At 36.5% G+C, this 23,071-nt stretch overlaps 1 long non-coding RNA gene across 1 annotated transcript; it reads right to left on the bottom strand.

Annotated features, from left to right (window-relative positions):
- Positions 1-307: 307 nt before the first annotated feature.
- LOC121735348 lies at positions 308-22,101 on the bottom strand. The gene is made up of 3 exons (XR_006036840.1): positions 22,035-22,101; positions 16,533-16,537; positions 308-320 (listed from the first exon to the last, which is right to left on the bottom strand). It is a non-coding gene; the product is annotated as an uncharacterized LOC121735348 (long non-coding RNA).
- Positions 22,102-23,071: the final 970 nt, after the last annotated feature.

A 23,071-nucleotide genomic window follows, 5' to 3' on the forward strand; every position in this document is an offset into this window, starting at 1 on the left:
GTGCTTTGTCGACTATAGCAAAGCCTTTGACTGCGTCAATTGGAATTCCTTGTGGAAAGTACTAAAAGAACTTGGGGTTCCGGATCACCTAATATATCTCATCCAGTCTCTCTACTGCAATAGCTGTGGCGTAGTAAGGATCGAGGATATGACGTCCCAGCCCTTTAAGTTTGGCAAAGGAGTACGACAGGGCTGTATTCTCTCACCAATTTTATTTAACGCATACGGCGAATACATTATGCGGAAAACCTGTGACCAATGGAGGGGAGGCGTCCGCATAGGAGGAAAAAAGTTAAATAATCTCCGATATGCTGATGACACTACTCTCTTGGCTGCAAATGAAGTCGAGATGCAAGAACTGTTGGAGAGAATGGAGCAAATCAGCAATACCCTAGGCCTCTCTATTAACAAAAGGAAAACCAAAATAATGATCATAGATAGAGGAAACACACTACCATTGACTGGCGCTCTAAAACTAGAAGTGGTTAGCGAATTCGTATACCTTGGGTCCACTATCACGAACAACGGCTCCTGTGAACCAGACATACGTAGGAGAATTGGGATGGCTAAGAGTGCCATGTCTCAAATGCATAAAACCTGGCGTGACAGGAAGATTTCGCTAAGAACCAAGACGAAACTTGTGCACACGCTCATATTCTCCATCTTTCTTTATGGATCTGAGACATGGACTCTGAAGTCTGCAGACCGCAGACGTATCGACGCCTTCGAGATGTGGTGCTGGAGGAAAATGCTCCGAATTCCATGGACTGCATTCAGAACCAACGCATCCATTCTGGCTCAACTAAATATAAAAACAAGGCTCTCTACCATCTGCCTCAAACGCATTTTAGAATATTTCGGACACATAGCCAGAAAAAAAGGAGACAATCTTGAAAAACTGACTCGTGCACGAAGGGTTCCGTACAGTTATAGAGAAAAAATAGGCCAAAAGTTGTTGTGCTTTTAATTAAAGCCCCCCTTAAATTTTAAATATATTCTAATTTTATTATTATTAATTATTAAAGTACACATATAATTAAGGATTCTGTGAAAATTTCAACTGCCTGTCTGTTGTCATTATTGATATCGAGCAAAAAAGGCCAAAAAATCATGTTTGTTGTATGGGAGCCCCCCTTAAATATTGATTTTATTTTGTTTTCAGTGTTGTTATAGCGGCAACAGATATACACAATCAAGTAGAAAGGTGAATGGGCATTTTGTATGAGCTGTGTCCCAACCCTTGTAACAAGTTGCGACTAGTATAAACATGTTTAAATAAGCATTTTTATTATCCGTATGCCAAGCTTTTGCTGTAATTGCGTGCAGGTCAAAAGTTAGGGGGCTTTAATTGAAAAAAAGTTTTTGTTATAAATAATGCTTTAATCATAGTTTATTACATAATATTGCGTTAGAATATGTAAGTGTAAGAATTATTTATAACAATTGTACCGTAATCACAGGCAGTGGTAGTTGTTTTTTTATCGTTATTAAGAATTGCACAGTTGAAAATATTATGTAAATAACAAAGGAAATAATACAATTCTGATAATTGTATTATTTTCTTTGTTATTTATATATTTTCAAATACATAAATAACAAAGGAATAAAAACCCTTAGCCGAAGTCGATACTTGTGAATGTAGAAATACCAGAAGTCGTACAATAATGCGTAAGTTGTCAATAAATAAATAGGGGAGTAACAATTTTAAACATGGAAGTGAAGCACAGCTACCAAAAACTGACTATGTCATGTCATGGCAACGCCACGAACAAAGTTATTTATATACTTAGTTACCAGCTGTCAAGTTTAAACAACTTTGTTCGTGGCGTTGCCATGACATGACATGACACAGTCAGTTTTTGTTCATGTGCAATATTAAAAGGTTTAGCGGTGCAAAAAACCAAAAATTACGACGACGAACACGACCAATATGGCAGGGTGGGAGGGGGGAGGGGGGATTTAGAGTAGGCACACAGTCGACCGTGTGGTATTTTCCACTTGATTTTAAATTAAAATACTTTTGATTATTTTTTATTAAATATTTTATAAAAAAAATGAAACGGCTATGACAGCTTCCCTGCACAAGATACTGAGTTACGCCCATACAAAGAAGTACAACACTTATTGAGATCTTTCATTTGATATAGGTAAGAAACTGTTACAACACATGGGACGAAACCGCCCATTCGTCTTTCAGAACTCTAGCTATAACGGTTCTTAAGATTCAGCCTGGAGATAGACAGACGGACAGACAACGAAGACTTAGTAATAGGGTCCCGGCCGTTTTTACCCTTTGGGTACGGAACCCTAAAAACGGTGACTTGATAAGTAATGGAATTGAAGAAACTCCTCGAAATTGTGGTTTAATTGTAGATTATGAATCTGAGAATAAGAGGTAGGTTAAAGAGGGATAGATGCCTACATTAAATCCCGTCTTCTATAGTCTATCCACGCCAAGTCGTCTTCGAAGAAAGGATTTTTCAAAACGATAAGTATCTGAGGTTCAAGTGTCCTGGGTCTTTGATGTAAATTAAAAATTTCGTGTGTAATATTATAGATCCAAATAAAATAGTCGTAGATGAATGTTCAATTTTCTAAATCTCGATTTTAATAACATACATTCACGCGGACGAAGTTGCGGGCAACATCTAGTTGTTATATAAAGAAGTATGTAGCAGGCAGAGTGAAAGGCACATAAAAATGTGAGTAACAAAAATCCTATCATCCCCACAAACTGTCTTATCCATACTAATATTGTGTGTCTGTCTGTCTGTCTGTCTGTTACCTCTTCATGCCCAAACCGCTGAACCGATTTTGCTGAAATTTGGCATGGGGATACTTTGAGTCCCGGGAAAGGACATAGGATAATTTTTATCCCGGAAAAATGTACCGTTCCTGCGCGATAAACGCGGGCGTCATCTAGTAGGTTATATTTTATCACGCTAATACTAATTATATTTAAATCAGCTGAGTAATAATTAGTAATTAGATTAAGGTTCCACTGGAATTCATGTTTGACAAATATATTATTACATTACATATTTTCATTTAGTAATTCAATTACTTATTCTATGTAGGTATATCTTAATTGTATAGTTCATTATGTATAACTTATGTATGGTATTATAATAAGCTTATAGTGTGTATTAGTATGTATAATAGGTAATTACGATTTATGTAGGTCTATTATGATAAAATATGTATAAAATAATTATATAACTATTTATTTAATGTCATAACCAATTCAGTCTTAGAATGCGCCTATTGTACACTTTCATCATCATCTTAAGGTTGGCTGGTGGAATGCCACACGGCATTTAAAGCCCGCCTATGTATATTTGCATAAAGTGTTTTTAATAAATAAATAATAGGAGCGAAGAAATAGAGGAAAGTGTGGAAAAAACGGGGGGAATATTTGAAAGGGCTCATTTGAACGAAGCCGCACGGAACATCTAGTTTGAAATATTTAAAGAAGAATGCAAATTGTTGAAACAATATAATTTTACCAGCTTAATATTGTGGCGGTACCCACAATTTGCCTAACATTCCTGCATCGCGCTATCGAAGTTTTCTGAGCGCGTCGGTATATATACGACAGCTGCGATGTATCACGTAGGCTTCGGCCTGACCGGGCATACCACCTCGCTCGGTCGGAAGATCTTCCTTTGGCCGCCACGTCATTATCCCACATTGGTGACCCCGACAGAACACGCCTCCTCCATAATCATCACTCCCCGCCCCTCCGCACCGCGCCAGCCAGCATCGCCTCATCGGGTACTTCGTCCACTAGCCGCAGTGTACCGCGGCCTGGGCGACTCCGCATCGGCATCATTGGGCTTTCTCACTACACCGACCGGTCAGCAAGCAGAGCTAATCTCTCTGGTCAGCACGTAGCATCGGCCCCGCACGGCAGCTATCCGACTCACTGGATCCCGTGCAGCAGCTTACAGTTCCGACTCACTGGGACTCACTGCAACAGTTCCGACTCACTGGAACTCACTGGCACTGGCGACTCAAGCGACAAGACTTCAAGATTCGACCTCCGGTCTTCGGGGGGGAGTGATGTGGCGGTACCCACAATTTGCCTAACATTCCTGCATCGCGCTATCGAAGTTTTCTGAGCGCGTCGGGTTATATACGACAGCTGCGATGTATCACGTAGGCTTCGGCCTGACCGGGCATACCACCTCGCTCGGTCGGAAGATCTTCCTTTGGCCGCCACGTCATTATCCCACAATATAATAAAGAAAAGCCTGGGGAATTGTAGTAAGCACTTTATTTATAGAACAGCTCTATTTTGCAGACATCTTTAGATCATTATAATTATGACCTTTATACTCTTCTTGTCTTATAAAAGTTCTTGTTTTATATTAAGGCTAAATATTTAGAAATTAGCTCAACAATCAACATGTTTCTTTTGATAATTTCATAATAACAATGCGAAGAATAAGAAAAAATATATTTTATTTTGCTTTAGATAGTAATTGTTTACAGTTTTGTATATTTTTCATTTAATGAGGTATGCTTCAGTTATCTTGTCTTGTGTTTCTGTTTAAAATCTTATGTATTTTAATATTCTCGAATCTTGTGTCACAATGTTAGTTACCGTATTCCTTCGAAACGGCTTTACTAATTTTTACCAAATTATATGCATATTCAGTAGGTCCTAGAACGGAAAGAAAAAGGTCGGCTACTGGCTACTTTTATATTGATAAGTGCATTTGTTGAATGAATTATAGTAAATTATTACAACTTGAGACTGACGGCGACCATTGTTTGTGCGACGGGATAGCGATGGACGTTGCCATGGTGCCATACTTATTTAGCCACTTCATTAAAATAATACGGGCGATTTCGCCCGTGTTATTTTATTGAAGTGGCTTTATATGGCAAAACAATGTTGCCGGGACAGCTAATAATAAATTAAAATATATTTTTATTCAAAATATAGTATTATGAATTCAGTTTTTGAACGTCGTAAAACCGATGCCTGCCTCAGTTCGGGAACTAGTCTGGCGAGCAGAATCGGCGTAAGAAACGCTCAGTCTGTGTGAGTTGACTATATTAATTATACAGGGTGCAATTAAACCTTTCTGCCAAATTTTTTCCAGGGCTTAGGAATCATTAGGAGAGTCCATTGAACCAAAAACAAAAAATGGGTGTTATATTTTTTCTATTAACATATTTTATTCTATTTAAAATCGTTGCAGAACGGCCACTCGCGGCGCGAGGAAATGAGAGGGGGTAACGCGGGTGGAGGCGCGCGCGCGGGGTCGTCGTGTCCATTAATTGTAGTATTTTTTAGGATAACTTTCGGAAGCTATTTCTCAACATTTTAGTACTGAGTGATTATAAAAGAAAAAATACGTGTATTTTTATTTTTAACAAGGATCAATATATTAAAATTTGGCAGGAAGGTTTAATTGCACCCTGTAGTGATATGGGCCAGTTCATGTTAGTCCACGTATGCAAATATCCTCTGGCATTTAGTGCTAAAGACAGTCTTTAGTTTGATTGGTAGATTATGCACATAGTTTAGGCTAAGTCAACGTGTCAACGGCCTAGACGACGAATTGTCGGGCTAAGATTAAACTAGATGGCTGGATCTTGTTCAAGTTATTACTATGCTTCAAGTTATTATTATGCTATATTTAGCACTAGATATTTCACCGAGCTTTACTCGGTATTCGATAAAACACGAATAAAATGACATTTTCTAAAAATGATTCCTAGCTAGATCGATTTATCGCCCCCGAAACCCCCTACATACTAAATTTCATGAAAATCGTTGGAGCCGATTCCGAGATTCCAATTAACTGTACCCAACTGTTTAGGAAACCTAACATACGAACAGGGGATTAAATATTATAGATTTATTTTTATATAACGTGTGCATGGCTTTTATGCAACACATTATCAAATCCTATAGTGAAACAAAGGGTTAGCTATGGCAATTATTGATTATAACTTGACTAAAAGCTTAAATTCTATAGCGAAACAAAAGGTAGTTCGCTATGGCAATTGTTGAATATAAACTAAAAGTCCTAATAATAATAAGAACCTTATTTTCAAAACTATCTGTAGTTATAGTTACAATAAAAGAAGACCATGTATGTAGAGTACGGCGACTAAGCCGATCTCAACCGAGATCAAATGCCACTAATAGGCTCTTTGCACTCGGGTACTAATGGATTACTAATCCTGTAACACCGCTTAATACCGGGTTCCTTTACCTTCTACATTGTAATTTGTATAGTTTTATATGATAGTTCACAGCTATTTTAATCTAATGTTATTGAGGTGAACTTCCCTGCCACACTCAGAGACGAAAACTTATTACCTAACTGTAATTAAATTAAGATTTTGACATAAGGCCCATTTATTTTATTATTTATTTAAATAAGGCTAGGTAGAAACATGCAATATATACTAACATACATACATATATAAAAATTATATTATATACTTAACAACTACACTTTATCACCAATTAACGGCGACGTGACGCGCGCTTCATTCCGGAGTCTCCCGCGGAACGTTTGGTAGACCACGTCAGTTGGCCAGAATTCCTCCGCTTCAAAGGTCGATAGAAGATGCATCGGCACTGTCACCACAAAGGAACTGAAGTTGACTTTGTGGCGAGACTGCAGACGCTCGACCCTCAAGTGGAAGGATGTCTTCTTACTGATGTAGTCCACGACGTCCTTGCCCTCCATGGACCTACATTATCTGTCAAAATATTCATTAAATTGAAGTTGGTGTTGTAAGCTTAGGATGTTTAAACTTGCCAGGTCACATGATCGAAAATGGGCAAGACGGACGAAGAGTAGAACGCGGCGTAGGAGAGAATGTTATGCCTCTCTCTTTCTACCCAGCGGCAAAACTTTGTGTCTGCTAATGAACAAAAGAGCAATGTAATAAAAATGAGTTGCTATAAATATTCCAAGCATCTTCGTTATGCTAAATTTTGTTGGTTGCGTGAAAATACTATATTACAACGGATGATTACTGAAGATAACTTCAATATTGTGGTACCTGATCCGGAAAACGTTGTTTTGGCATGTACGTTGTAAGAATGATATGCCCGATATCATCAAAAGAAAAACTATGAAACGAGTGAGAAGTTTCCGAGGAGTATATTCTTTCCCTTGCCCAGCAGTAGGACACTGTAGGCTGATAATAATAATAATAATATTCTTTCCCTTAAATCAAAGTATCTCTATTCCGTACTTTATCAAAATTGGTTCCAAATTGGGATTTGGGTCAGAAGAGTTAGTGCGAAGAGGTCATAGACACGAGACAGACTGAGTTATAAATGCAGTTATGTGTAGATCATTTAGAACAAGACTGCATTCAAAACTCAACAAAAATGTGGGTCACAAATACTTAAGGTGACGCTTTGGTAATTTGGCTGCAGCGATATCGATTTTTCTCAACAATGACTAAAGCTAAGAAATTAAAGTTCATTGTCAGTATTCATCATATCTTTATCTTTGAATTACCCATCGCATAGCACGATTGGTCGACTTTCATAGCACAGAATAATTAATCAAAATTACCTCTATAAAAACAGGGATTCTAATTTTGCCAACAGAGGAGAGTGATTTAAGCTTCCGAAATTCGTACATATATTAGTTCAAGCATACATTATAATTTGCCCATAGCTTATATGTTATATATATTTATGGTTTTTAAATTACGCGACAAAAACCATTTTTTCGCTTACGCCGTTTCCATTTCAGCAATCTAAAACATATTCAAAACGATTTTTTATTTTAACGCGGCGTTACCTTAACAGCGACCATTTATAACATCAGTATGGAACTTTTAAGTGTATTAAGGACGTCGGCATACTTCAATAAGGGGCACGTCTAACTTGTACAGGATGAAGGCAATTTACCGAGTTGGCTGGGAGCCAATTTCCTTGTCAGGGACAGATTATAACGCGGAGATAAAAGAACGATAAAATTAAAGAAACCACTGTATGTATTACTCATATAAGATTCATAAAATTATTAAATGCTTGTCACACAAGCCAAGGAATCATCATAAACGGCTTGCTGATTCAGTAACAAGTAATTATAATAATGAGCTTTTCCTAGTTAACATGCACCTCTATCCAATGCCAAAATTATACACAACAAGATGTTATTTACATGAATTGATTTATTTATTAAAAAAAAATTAGGAAAGTGTTTCGTTACAAGATATGTTATCTTAAAACTATTAATACGTATTGACGTTTATAGACTTTGGTAACAACGAAAGCTTTATAAAAAGTTTAATTATAAATTATAGCTTAGATGAATGATGTGAGCTAAAAAACACTACGCAGAAAGTTAGTAAATTATGGTACGGTAGTTACGTCTAGTGCGGTTTCACCTTTACAATGAATATAAACTATAGGTCTACCAGAATCTCATGGCAAAATTGGGTGGGAAATTTTAAAAAAATATCCTTATTATTTGGATATTTTTTGCACACACACAATCAGTCGCTATAAGGAAAAATAAACCGGCCAAGTGCATGTCGGGCCACGCGCAATATAGGGTTTCGTAGTACCGCTAATTTTAGATAATTTTGTATGTAACTACAAAAACTTTTACAAAATTTTCTCATTTCTGATTACTAAAAGTAATTAGTAATGGACACTGACTCCATTCCATTACTTTTAGTAATGAGTAATGAGCCTTTACTCATTACTTTTGGTAATGAGTAATGAGCCTTTACTCATTACTTTTAGTAATGAGTAATGAGCCTTTACTCATTACTTTTAGTAATGAGTAATGAACCTTTACTCATTACTTTTAGTAATGAGTAATGAAACGTCAATGCATTAATTAAAGTAATGCATTATTTGCAACTCTCACACAAAGGGACTGCTTATTTCTAAAGAAATTTCTTACAGCAGCCCTACGGAGAAAGATGTGATATAAGACACACTACCATGTCCTTTCCCAGGACACAAAGTATTTCCATACCAAATTTCAGCTAAATCGGTTTAACGGCTTATGCGTGAAGAGGTAACAGACAAACAGACACACATTCACATGGATGTTGTATAAAACTACACTGAAACCACATCGAAACTATATTACTTAGCAGAATAGACCTTGATTTTCCATCTTGACTTTAATTAAAATCCTTGATTCCATTAATTAAAATATATTTTATCAACATTGTATTTTGTTGTCGATTCAATTTGATTTTCATTTATACAGTCCACGTGTCACCAATTCATTTTGGAGCAGAAAAGCTTTTCTAATAAAAGAGCGAACTCAATAAAATGTGACTCGCCGTTCATGGAAAATTATTCTTGATTTTATACGCGAAATTTTCACGGGCTTAACCTTAAGGGTCTGGAGTCGGGACTGATATCGTTCAAATTCAAATTCTTCATTAAATACACATAATAATCCATACTTTCATACTAATATTATTAATACGATGTGTGTCTGTCCGTCTGTCTGTCTGTCTGTCTGTCTGTTACCTCTTCACGCTCAAACCGCTGAACCGATTTTACTGAAATTTGGTATGGAGATACTTTGAGTCCCAAGAAAGGGCATAGGATAGTTTTTACCCCGGAAAATGTACGGTTCCCGCGCGGTAAACGAATTTTGTTGCAACGGAATCGCGGGCGTTATGTAGTAATACAATAGTTTGAAGCAGGCAGCATCACGTCGTCTGATCCCATGCTATGTAAAAACTTGTGTTATTTAGCATGGGATTTATAGCGTTGTCAATCAAACATTAATTATGTAAACCACTTGCTTATGAGCACAAAAAACTGGTTGCACTCCGTGAGTGCCGGCGGAAGTGAGAACGTAGTACCAAGCAGTATATACGGGATGTAATAAAACTAAGCGATAAAACTTTAGGACGTGTATGTGTTCCTTGTAGAGAGTTCACTGTGAAAGTAGCAGCGCTGTAAGATCAAACTTTTTTTTCACTTTTGTATGGACAAGCACCCCAGCGTCACGAGTTTCTCAATACAAAAGTGAAAAAATAATGGTCTTTCAGCGCTGCTACTTTCACAGTGAAATTTCAACGAGTAACACGTACATACCTAAGTGATAAAGTATTATCACTTAGTTTTGTAACACTCTGTATATATATATCCCGGAAAATGCCACCACTGAAAGAGTCTATACCGAATTATATCAAAACTAGACGACGCCCGGAGTTTCGCCCAAATCCGTTTATTGCGCGGGGACCGTGCCTTTTTCCGGGATAAAAGGTATCCTATGTCCTTTCCCGGGATCCAAAATATCTTCTTATCAAATTCCAGAAAAATCGGTTCAGCGGCTTATAGGTGTGAAGAGGTAATAGAGAGACAGACAGATATAATCACATAATCACATATATCACATAATTATAATAACAGATATCTTTACGTGGGAGAGCCATGCTTCGGCACGAATGGGCCGGCTCGACCGGAGAAATACCACGTTCTCACAGAAAACCGGCGTGAAACAGCGCTTGCGCTGTGTTTCGCCGAGTGAGTGAGTATATCGGAACCGATGTGAACCCAAATCCATATTTCCATACTAATATTATATATAATAAATACTCAACAGCCTACTACGAAACAGTTTTGAGACTCAACCTATCGGATGAGAATGCCGCGTCCTGCTCTAACAACGTAATTTCCCGTTTGTTAGAGTAGGACGCGGCATTCTCGTACGATTGTTTGAGTCTCAAAGCGGTTTCGTGGTACGGCCCCAGACACGCGTTCGCAATCATAGGGAACATGCAAACTTATAATATTTATAAAAAAAATTTGCTATTGAAATGTAAAAAAAATATAAAAGAAGGGCCACTGCAAGCCTTTCACAAAAAATTACGAATTAAAAGTAACTTGAAGCGAAACGGATTTCACACCAGGCAGCGTTCAGTGACGTCACACCTGCTTACCCCGCATTCCATTTAGCGTTAAAAACGATCAAAACGTTCAAAATGCCTCAAATTTTGAGCGTTTTGAACTTTTTAACGCTAAATGGAACGCGGAGCAGGACAGTAGTGACGTCAAACAGACTATAGATCCGTTTTGGCGCAAAAATTTAAATTGTCACTTTTAAATCGGTGGTCTATTCTACACAAAGTTCTTTAAAATAAACACAAAAATAAAAATAAAATTGCATCTTCCCTATTATACGAGTAATAATACTAGCTGTCCGGGCAAACGTTGTTTTGCCATAAAATGATTTTCCCTGTTTTCCTGCTTTTCTCATGAAGTTTTTTCTGATTTTTTTCTATAGACCTCACGGAGCCCGAGACCTTTCCAACGAATGAAAAACCGTGGAAATCGGTTCGTGCGTTCTGGAGTTATAGCGTCAGGAAGCAAAACCCGACTTATTTCCGACTTCGCTTGCGTTAAGAAGTATTATTATATACAAAATTTCATCCCCTATTTTAACCCCTTGGGGTTGGAATTGATCAAAATACTTTTTTAGCCTACGTCATAACATCTACCTGCATGCCAAATTTCAGCCCGATACGTCCAGTGGTTTGGGCTGTGCGTATCAACGCACAGCCCAAACCACTGATAGATCACTATGTCAATCAGTCAGTCACCTTTGAGTTTTATATATATATATATATATATATATATATATATATATATATATATATATATATATATATATATATATATATATATATATAGATATAATTATATAGATTAGAATAATAGAGATATCCGTTATACTATCCTCCATACGAGTATTATGCTCGTATTATGCGATTCCGTATGCCAAAAAGTCAAGTAAATGCTAACATGTTTCAGTTTGTAGAGTTAAGAGCTTTAGTAAGTTTCCTACAGTTTTCAACCCAGATGCTAAAATCGATATCTACTTACGAAAACTTGTAACATTAGAATGAAAACGTATTCTAATTCATTCAGAACAGATTGTAGTAAGATAGACAAAAGTGTACCATGTTCTTAAAAGGGAATGGCTTGAAATAAACGCTAAGAATTCGATTAATTATTATTATCCATACATCCATATTCCATGTTATCTATTATATAGCTGTCCCGGCAAACGTTGTTTTGCCATATAAAGTATTTCGCCCATATTATTATTTTATTGAAGTGACTAAATAAGTATGTCACCATGGCAACGTCCATCGCTATCCCGTCGTACAAACAATGGTCGCCGTCAGTCTCGAGTTGTAATAATTTACTATTATTTATTTAATAAATGCACTTACCTATCAATATAAGAAGTAGCCAGTAGCCGATTCTTAAACCTACTGAATATGCATATTATAAAATTTGGAAAAATCAGTAAAGCCGTTTCGGAGGAGTACGGTAACTAACATTGTGACACGAGAATTTTATATATAAGATAATATTATATTATACTAAAATATGTCTATCTCAAACCTCCTTACGTTGAAATTTGGCAAAACATTAGTATGAACATACCTTAAATCCCGAAAAGGCTACAGGATAAAATATACGCCATTTTTGTCTGTCTGTTTTACCGCTTCACGCTTATCGGCTGAACCAACATCTAGAATCTAGATTTTTGGTGTGGATATACCTTAAAAGACGGACATAGAACAGTGTTTTTGTGGAAAAATGTATGGTTCATAAATGAATTTCGGCGCAGTGAGCTTGCGGGCATCTTTTCACGAATAGAAGATTCAAAGATTCAAAGACTTTATTTGCAAACTAAGTGATTAATATACAAACAATTGTAAGTAAAGACTTAGTACCTTGTGCAGGCGTTTGCTTAAAAATTGTAAAGACATACAACTTATACAGGGTGTAACAAAAACAAGTGATAATACTTTAGGGTTTGTACGTGTTCCCTGTAGAGATTTCACTGTGAAAGTAGCAGCGCTGAAAGACCAATTTTTTTTTTACTTTTGTATGGGCAAGGGCCCAAGCGTCACGAGTTTCCCCATACAAAAGTGAAAAATTTTTTTGGTCTTTCAGCGCTGCTACTTTCACAGAGAACTCTCTACAGGGAACACGTACACACCCTAAATTATTATCACTTGTTTTTGTTACACTCTGTATATTTTTAAATGTTAACAATGTAATATGTAATTTATCTTATTAATTTATATATTTCTTATTTTATAACTGTATACAGGTAATATATTTTATGAACTTTGTTATCTTTCAACAACTTAATTATCTTTAGAGAAAAATTCTTCCAGGGAGTAAAAACATTTTTTAATAAGTCTGAGTTTTTAATTTTCTCGTAAATGAAATTAATTTAGTTTCATTTTTTATTTCTTCTGGTAAACGGATATATAATTATTTTAACTGCCATTTAATATGGGAAGTATCTAATCAAAGTTTTTAAACATTATCGGTCTTACTACAAAAGATTTAAACACCTGTTTAACAGTTGATTAGAGAAAAAAATATATCCACAGCCGAACATATAACCTCCTCGTTTTTTGGAATTCGGTTAAAAAATTCAGTACAAAATGGTCTCAAAACAACTGTTCAACAGATGTTTAATCTTTTGTGGTAAGACTGTAATTTTAATTGCTACGAAAATTTCACATGCAAATAAACGTTTCCGTATCGGTGACCGTTTTTGCGCCATTTCCCTAAAATGAGGGAAGTTGGTGTCAACAGCGCTGAGTCAATACCCGCGCTTCGAACGTCACAAAACGAACAAAAACAACGGCAAAGAACAAATATGTAAAAGTGAAATGTGGAGGTTTTTAGTATTTTTTTATTATAATACATGCTTACATTACTACGCTCCAGTGAAATCAAATCCAGGGTTATTCTACAATACAGTGCAGTCCGATTCCAGTGCCCGTTTACATTATCCAATAGTAACTCAGCGCTGGATTGGATAATAAAAGCATTTCTATTCGAACCAGTAGTTCCTGAGACCTAACTTTAATAAATTTATATTTTATTAATGTTAAGACTGAATTAAATTTTTGTAGTTCAAAGCTTACAACAATGAAGCCAAAACGATGGGGTATTCACACGACAAACATCTTTTTTTTTCACTTTAAATTACAAAGTTGAAGAGTTTCTTTGTTTGTTTGAATGCGTTCAGGAACTACTAGTTTGAATAGAAAAAATATTTTGTAATTTTTTCGGTACCGTGGCGCAAATACGCCAAATAGTGAAATTAAACTTAATCACTTTTTTTATTACTAACATAGGATTAAGATTATTGTTAATACTAACCGCTATGGGCTGTGATAGTCTGTAATAAACTTTTTTTTTTCAATAATTCGAACCAATTCAAAAATTGTGCTCTATAGTCCTCCAATTCAGGAAGGCTTTATGAAATCACGCTGCGATCAATACGAGCGACGAATCAGAGGAAAATGTGGGAAAAACGAGGAAAATATTTGAAAGCTCATAATCTCATTAACTACTGGAGCGACTTGTATGTTACGAGCTTTTGCTCGCGGCTTCGCTCGCGTTAAGAAGTATTATTATATACAAACTTTCATCCCGTATTTGAACCCCTTGGGGTTGGAGTTTATCAAAATCCTTTCTTAGCGGATGCCTATGTCATAACATCTACCTGCATGCCAAATTTCAGCCCGATCCGTCCAATGGTTTGGGCTGTGCGTTGATAGATCACTATGTCAATCAGTCAGTCACCTTTGAGTTTTATATATATAGATTTGAGAAAGATATGAGCAGAGAGCAGAGAGCAGAGTAGTGGACCATGGGGAACGACATAGGCAATTTTTTTTAAATGTACGGTTTCGATGAAAACGCAACGCACACAATATGAGGCTGCTATCCGTCATATTGTGTGCGTTGCGACGACGCAGCGCGCCGTGTGAACACTTTGGTTATTTTAATATAAAACAACTAAATAAAACAACTCAATGGCAGCGTTGCATCGACGCAACGCTAACGCAACGCGCCGTGTGGACAGGCTCTAAGACTGTGGCTGTACCGAATAAAAGACTGAAATCGTCATTATTTACCCTATAAAATGTTGTGCAAACAATTCTCCTACTCAATTTAACAACAGCCTAATCCTGAGTCGGTTTATTTGATGCGGTTTTAAGTAAATTAAGGCTCCACTCCCCTTAAGGCATACAGTGATAAATTGTCTTATTGTCTCGAAAAATGTTTTTGTCTGCTTCTATTTGATCGAAGGCTTCTATGCTAATATATATATTTTTAATGAAATAAGGGGGCAAACGAGCAAACGGGTCACCTGATGGAAAGCAACTTCCGTCGCCCATGGACACTAGCAGCATCAGAAGAGCTGCAGGTGCGTTACCAGCCTTTTAAGAGGGAATAGGGTAATAGGGGAGGGTAGGGAAGGGAAGGGAATAGGGGAGGATAGGGAAGGGAATAGGGTAGGGGATTGGGCCTCCGGTAAACTCACTCACTCAGCGAAACACAGAGCCAGCGCTGTTTCACGCCTGTTTTCTGTGAGAACGTGGTATCCGGTCAAGCCGGCCCATTCATGCCGAAGCATGGCTTTCTTTTAACTCTTATTCGGATTTAGTTACGCGTATTACGATAGCTTTTGTTGCCTCAAACTGTACGGTTACCGCGTGTTAAGCTAATTTCCGCGTAAGCGATGTTGTAGGTCTCTAGATGTTGTTTGTTGTAAGTCTACTAAAAATTATTAACAATCTTTATACTTAAATCACTGCATATCGTATGCCGTATTTAGTCTCAATTCATACTGGGGCACAATTGAAGCGTCGCGACGCGTCATGTTTTCCATCAATTAAGCATAATTATTCATCTCAATTTTTAAAGTACCAACTGTTATGAAAATATTATGGAATCGTCGATGAGGGAACGCGAGCTCCCATATTTTCGTAGCAGAAAGTACTTAAATATTTTTTATAATCCATACTATCTAATATAAAAATTCTCGTGTCACAGTTTTCGTTGCCATACTCCTCCGAAACGGCTTGACCCATTTTGATGAAATTTTTTGTGCTTATCCGGTATATTTTTCATCCCCCTAAATGTTAGGGGTAGTCCACCCCTAAATTTTTATTTTTATTTTTTAAACAAAATTTTTAATTTCTATTTTTTATGATACAACATACAAAAATACATACAATCCTTAATTTTCACCCTTCTACGATTAACCCTTATTTTTTAATAGCCATTTTAGTAATTTAATCATTGTTCATCCCCGGTTTATAATATGGCAAAACAACGTTTGCTGGGTCAGCTAGTATACTATAATATTATAAATGCGAAAGTGTGTCTGTCTGTCTGTTACCTCTTCACGCTCAAACCGCTGAACCGATTTTGCTGAAATTTGGCATGGAGATACTTTGAGTCCCGGGGAAGGACACAGGATACTTTTTATCCCGAAAAATGTACGGTATCCTCGCGATAAACGAGTTTTGGCGCAACGGAGTTGCGGGCGTCATCTAGTAAGTTATAAAGATGGATATGATGTAGGCAAAAAACGTGATACGTCGCGGCGCTTTGTACATTCTACCCCAGCGTAAATTGAGCCTTAGTTTCAATAAATTACTATACAGCCACTTTATCGTCAATTGTAAGTGCAAATGGTCTACTGCCGTAAGAATTTAAAATAAACAAAGTCTCAACAAAGTTTTTAGACGAAATTTCTTCTTATTTTGCCTCAGAATAAAATTGTCTCGTACACTGATTTTATGTAGAAGAAAATTGAGATCTCAAAATATACATCCATTGTTTAATATTTGAAACGAAATGCAAAAGAAAAATTACCCTTTTGTTTGAACTAACTATTAGTTACTACTTACAGTAACATAAAAGAAAGCATTTTCTCAGAAATGTTCAGCGCTTTAATAGCCGTCTAATGGTTTTATAATTAATAACACTTTGTGAGAAATGTCCTTTTATGACTCTCATTAAAGTATTTTATAATTTTATACTTTTGTCCTAACTTTATTTTTTCTGCTACTTCTAAAAGAAAGGGTCAGATTACATGAAATTATAGCTTTAAGTTTTTTTTTTATGAAATAAGGGGGCAAACGAGCAAACGGGTCACCTGATGGAAAGCAACTTCCGTCGCCCATGGACACTCGCAGCATCAGAAGAGCTGCAGGTGCGTTGCCGGCATTTGAAGAGGGAATAGGGTAATAGGGGAGGGTAGGGATGGGAAGGGAAGGGAATAGGGTAGGGGATTGGGCCTCCGGTAAACTCACTCACTCGGCGAAACACAGCGCCTGCGCTGTTTCACGCTGGTTTTCTGTGAGAACGTGGTATTTCTCCGGTCGAGCCGGCCCATTCGTACCGAAGCATAGCTCTCCCACGTATAAATGAATGAATGAAATATCAAAGTGAATGAAATATCAACTTCTAATTTTAATTCTCGTCTCGCTTATATGTCAGCTGACCCTAAGTTCGATGTTTTATTACACTAATAATATAATTATATTTTTTTCTGTTTTCAGGTACTTTTCATTACTTTTTACTTCGATAAGGCGTTCAGCAGTATGCTTTACACTAAAACTGGTAAGCACTTAATATCATAATATTAATATGATATTCATAACTTTAAGATTCTTCGGATAATGTAATGTTTTGCAATAATATCGAGTTTACCTATTTCGACTTCGAGCACAGAGTAAATAATACACAGAGAACTTAATAACAAACTGTTTTAATGTTTACAACTCAAATAACAATGTCCTGTCATATAAGACATAAATATAGGTTACATTTATTACTTTTAGACCAAAGATGCGAGTTTTAAATGACTAACAGTTGTATTGGGTAATAGTTCAAGCCACAAGTCGGGCCACACGACTTCATTTTGAATGTTAATTGTTTGAAGTGTCTAGTTGTCTTGGTTCACGAGATACAACCTGGTAACAGAAAGACAGACAACGAAGTCTCAACGATTTTATAGTTCCGATTTTACTTTAACTACGGAACCCTAAAAATAATAAAAGATGTTCCGTAAAACCTATCAAAACTACAATCTTCAGGGAAATATCTTTGAATTTATCTTTTTTATCAAACGAGTGATCGCTACGCGGCTCCCGGGGGAAATCAGGTGGGAGACGTAGGTATCCCAATTTTAACACTCTTTAACAACCCTAGAATACCTATAGAAGCCTGTTACTGCCCAGAGAGATTCAGGAGATTTTAGAGGTTGTGAATACTCTACTAACTATTTTTGATACGCAGGGGAAACCCTTTTTGCGTGCCCCGGGTTAGGGATGTGCCTCAGTTAAGCTGAAGCAAGCTTTAACTGAGACACATCCCCAAGCAAGCAACGGGCATGTGGGACCGCTAACCTACCCACTAAAACCTTTGCAAATTGCCATCAGCCGTTGAAGGACAGCCGGAGGGGTGTCCTAAAACCTACTCTACCAACCTATTCTAGTGCCTTACTAAAAGCAAAAAATAATAATACACTACGTGAAGCCGGGAAACATCTTTATCAGCAGAAAGAGAGAGAGAGAAAAAGTTGGCACTTCTCTTCTATCGTGATGTCTTACGAAGTTACGAATCAGGTCACGTGTCTTAACGCGAGTTTATCATATCTACCCACCCCAAAAAAGTACCTACGCCGCTAAAGAATTTTTCACTTAAAAATCTAGGAAAAACTTTTGTCCCATTGAACCTAATAGAAATTGCCTTGACCGGCCCGTCAGAGCTAAATAAATTATTCAAAACGTGAATTTCCGGCTGACACGTCCCTACACCCTACTGAAAGCTAAGGATTATGTTTAAGGGCTATTATTCCGTTTTTCCCCGAACACAAAGACGTCGTGTGAAAATCCGAACCCGTTTTTACTGTAATAGGCATTGACACTTCTTTGATCGAACGATAAGTAGGCCGCGATACGTAATGATCATACGAAGATGAATATATCAAATATCAATACTGAATACTCATTTCATCCATTCTTTACTTAATAATAGCTTTGTCCACACTGTGCCTTTTTTGTTCATCAAGGGCATGCGTTATAGCGCAGTCAAGATCGCATGTGAGGCATGCCCGCGACGCTATGACACTTTTCTTTCCAACGCGGGTGGATTTTGACGCATTCAATTATTGAATATGCCAAACGAAAGTTGAATAAAAAGATGATTACGAAAATTTTAGATGAAATTGCATAGTGTGGACATAGCTATTTATAAACGCGAAAGTGCGTCTGTCTGTCTGTTACCTCTTCACGCCTAATTAAATAATAATTTGGCATGGAGATACCTGGAGTCCTAGGATAGGACAAAGGATATTTTTTATCTCGAAAAAATGTACGATTCCCGCGCGATAATATAATTTCAGCGCAACGGAATTGCGGGTGAAATCCAGTTTTATGATATAAAAGCGAAGCGACAGAGTACTTTTGAGCACACAACGCCTAAATAAATAACCCTGTTCCCATTCAAAATTGTACTAAATGAAGGTTTTGGTATGGGAAAATGCTACAAATTTTCACAGACAAACTAGGTTAAAAAAATGAGAAAAGGAAATGAGAGGAAAAGCTTGGATCATTAAAAAACATTGATGTTCAATATCACAGGATGTTGCGATGTAGCCAATTAAAGGTTAATCATTGTTATTACTCGGAATCCATATACATATCCATTGTCTATTGTACAATATCCTATATAACTCTCTCTCTCTCCTTCCTACCTTATTGAGCGTTTTAATTTTTCCCGACCACTCCATACCCCATGCAGGTCCAATATTAGAACGAACCTTTTACTCCCACTCGTCAACTTTTTCTCCTACTCCTTCACCGTCCATGCAGTCAGACTGTGGAACTCGCTTCCCCAAACAGTTCGTGATAGCTCCACCATCAATGTCTTTAAGAAACGCTTAAAAGAGCATTATCTTCAAGACTCTCAATCCATTTAAATACCGTTATTAACCCGGCGTCATGGGGGCAGAAAAGTGTTACACGGACGTTGGAGTGGGTCTCACATACCCGTGTGTTAGATATCAAAATTAGTCCAACCTTTTATAATAATCAATTTATTTTATATGTTTATATTGAATTCAATGTGTATTTATATGACTTAATGAAACATAAATATATTATATAATTTTTAACCATATTTAATAGAGCTTTAAAAAAAGAGCGACAAAAGTCAACAAAATATTTCTCCTTTATTTAAATGTTAGTCTATTACTAATTAACAATCATTTTTAATTTTTTAATGGCACTTATTTAAAGAATACTAAAATATTTTTATAAAAAATTAACAAATAATCACATCTAATCATTATCTTTGGTGCAATCAGCACAGAAAGGTACAACATGTTCTAAGCAAATGTGTTTGGTGCAAGTTGCAACTTTCGCAAATGCAATAATTCGTTTTACGGTCTTTTTTGGCTGAACAGTCTTGGCATCTTTTGCGAATATTCGGCTTCTTTGCCGGAGGTTCCCCTGAAGATTCACCAAGAAATTTTTCAATAGGCGTCTTGTACCAAATTGTACCGTCTTTGCCACGAACTAGCCGATTCAGATACAGTACAATGCTCTTCCGACAATCGATTTCTATCTGCACGTGAAGACAGTGGAATGTCATCATCGCCAGAGATATCTTGCTCTGCGTCACTAGGATTACTACGTTTACTCAAGAGATCTTCTTCTTTGCATATTTCCTGGTCTGACGAGGTAGAATCAGAGTCCGAGTTCCGTCTCTTGTAAAATTGAAAGAATGGGTTGTCGTTCTTCCTCTTCTCAATCCATTTTGAGATCCATAAGATTACCGGTGATCGCGACAACAATAGAATAACAATAGATTTCCAAGAATCCACGATCGAAAGATAAAAGTACTTCAAGTACTTACCTACAAAAAACGCAAAGTAATTAAGTAAGTACCTACAAAAAATAAAATACATTTTATTATAAATCATCTAATTTTATTGTAAAGCACAACAAAAATACAAAAATAAATGTTAAAAACACTGATAATCATTGAAATAATGTCTGTGTAAGATGTCCCGAAATTGTAACACTGACTGCGGGGATGGGTCTCACATACCTTATGCAACTTTGGGCCCCTGTTACTACCGCTGCGGCCGTCGCAGGACTAACGCGTTACCTGTGACTCATAGACCAACTCAATAGGTCCAGCTATTGAGAAATTTGGCAACGCTGAACGCATGGTAACTGAATTACAAGTGAAATAAAAAGTGATGGGTCTCACAGACCCAACCCCCATGACGCCGGGTTAAATATACATATAGTATTTATTTATTAAAGACGTATTGGTTATAATTTATCATATTTATTATTAATATAGTATTATTTATTATTTATTTTAGTTACTTTATATATGTATGTATGGCTTGTCTAGTGTATTTAGATTCAGAGTTTAATTTTGTAATTGTGCACGCTCTATCTGATGTCTTGTATCACATCTCTCTCCGTTATAAGGCTGCTGTAAGAAATTTCTTTGAAATAAGCAATTCCTTTGAGTCGTCTTTCTATGTCAATTTTTATGTAAATAGTGTCTTGTGTGCAATAAATGTTAAAATAAAAAAAATAAAATACTTTGGACGAAACAAACGCTTTTTACCCGACTGCCAAGAGGGTTATGTTTTTAGATTTATGTGCTTTAATTCGAAGTCCAAAATATTAACGTTAAACACGAATCTCAGAAATCAATTCGGAACTATAACTATTATACACAATTAAAATATACTTAATCTCCCATTGAAATTATTAATTGTTAATTATACTATTTAGAACTAGAATTATTTAACTTGAACTGTGCAAAATATTTTTAATATACAATGAAATCTCTTCTTTTCTTGTCAGTCTTTCGCCTATTGATTCATGCAACATTCGTGGATGATACGTCAACGTCAAAAGGTCAACACGATGACGTGGCGTTATTAACATAAAACAGAACATTACCGCCTAAGTACTGTGCCCTTCATAAAAATACATGGGGAGGAATATTCAACGCTTCCACTCCAGTAGGAATTGTATCAGGATTTACCCGACTTCAGCACGAGGGTTATGTTTTTAAAGTGTGTGTCAAATAATTTGACAAGCTCTGCAGCCTGAACGGAAGGATTTTAGCTTGACACTATTCGTCTTTAGGCTCAATTTACACCGCCGCGGAATGGAATAAAAGCGACTTTTTGTGCTATGTACAGTTTCGTTGCAAAAAGTCGCTTCCATTCCATTCCGCGCCCGTATAAATTAAGCCTTATTGTTTACTGTGAGAGTAACGCCTTTTACCATGGTAACACTGGGTTTATCAAGACGCCGTCGGTTTTTTCAATTACCGTTTTTACAAATTTTCTTGAGACAGCTTCTCAATAATGATGACAAACAGGGTTAGCCATCATGGCCTACCGTTGTACTGCAAATTATTTTCAAAAAATTCTTGACGAGGAAACAAAAAAGAATTATTTTTTATGTTCAAACTTGATTTTGAATCTATAGGTTGTCCTAGATTGTCACTCTTCTTGCCTCTACTCTTTTTTTATCTTCTCTCCTATCTCCAAAAAATGTATGAAGCTGCTGGTATATCTTGTATATAGGGTACAGTTTGACCTGCACAAATACGGCGTTAAAATAATGAACGTCAATTTTTGGACATTCGCTTTATAAGTATTTCAATTTCCGCGCATCGCCTCAACTAAGTAATGTCGAAATTCATAAAACACCCATATTAATTAATAAACTAGCTATTTGCCGAGCCGAGATTTGCTCGGTATTAGATAAAACACGAAAAAAATGACATTTTCTAAAAATGATTCTTAGCTAAATCGATTTATCGCCCCCGAAACCCCCTGTATACTAAATTTCATGAAAATCGTTGGAGCCGATTCCGAGATTCCAATAATATAATATATATTATATTTAATATATACAAGAATTGCTCGTTTAAAGATATAAGATATATCTGCGCCCAAGCGCAGATATATCTTATATCTTTAAACGAGCAATATAATATAATATACCAATATAATTCTCGGGAAATAACATTTCATCAAACAGAAGTAATATTTAGTTTTCATTTTGTGTTATTTGTGTACTCTAGTCTCTATGTCAGTGGTTACTAAACTTTTGAGATAATGGTACCCAAATTAGCCTTTTGAGGGGATGAAACCCGACGTTATGGGTGTGCAAGTGCACAAGGGCTAGTCCCGATCGGTTTAAAAAAAGG

This window comes from Aricia agestis, chromosome 17, assembly GCF_905147365.1.
Source record: "Aricia agestis chromosome 17, ilAriAges1.1, whole genome shotgun sequence".
Classification (NCBI taxonomy): Eukaryota; Metazoa; Arthropoda; class Insecta; order Lepidoptera; family Lycaenidae; genus Aricia; species Aricia agestis.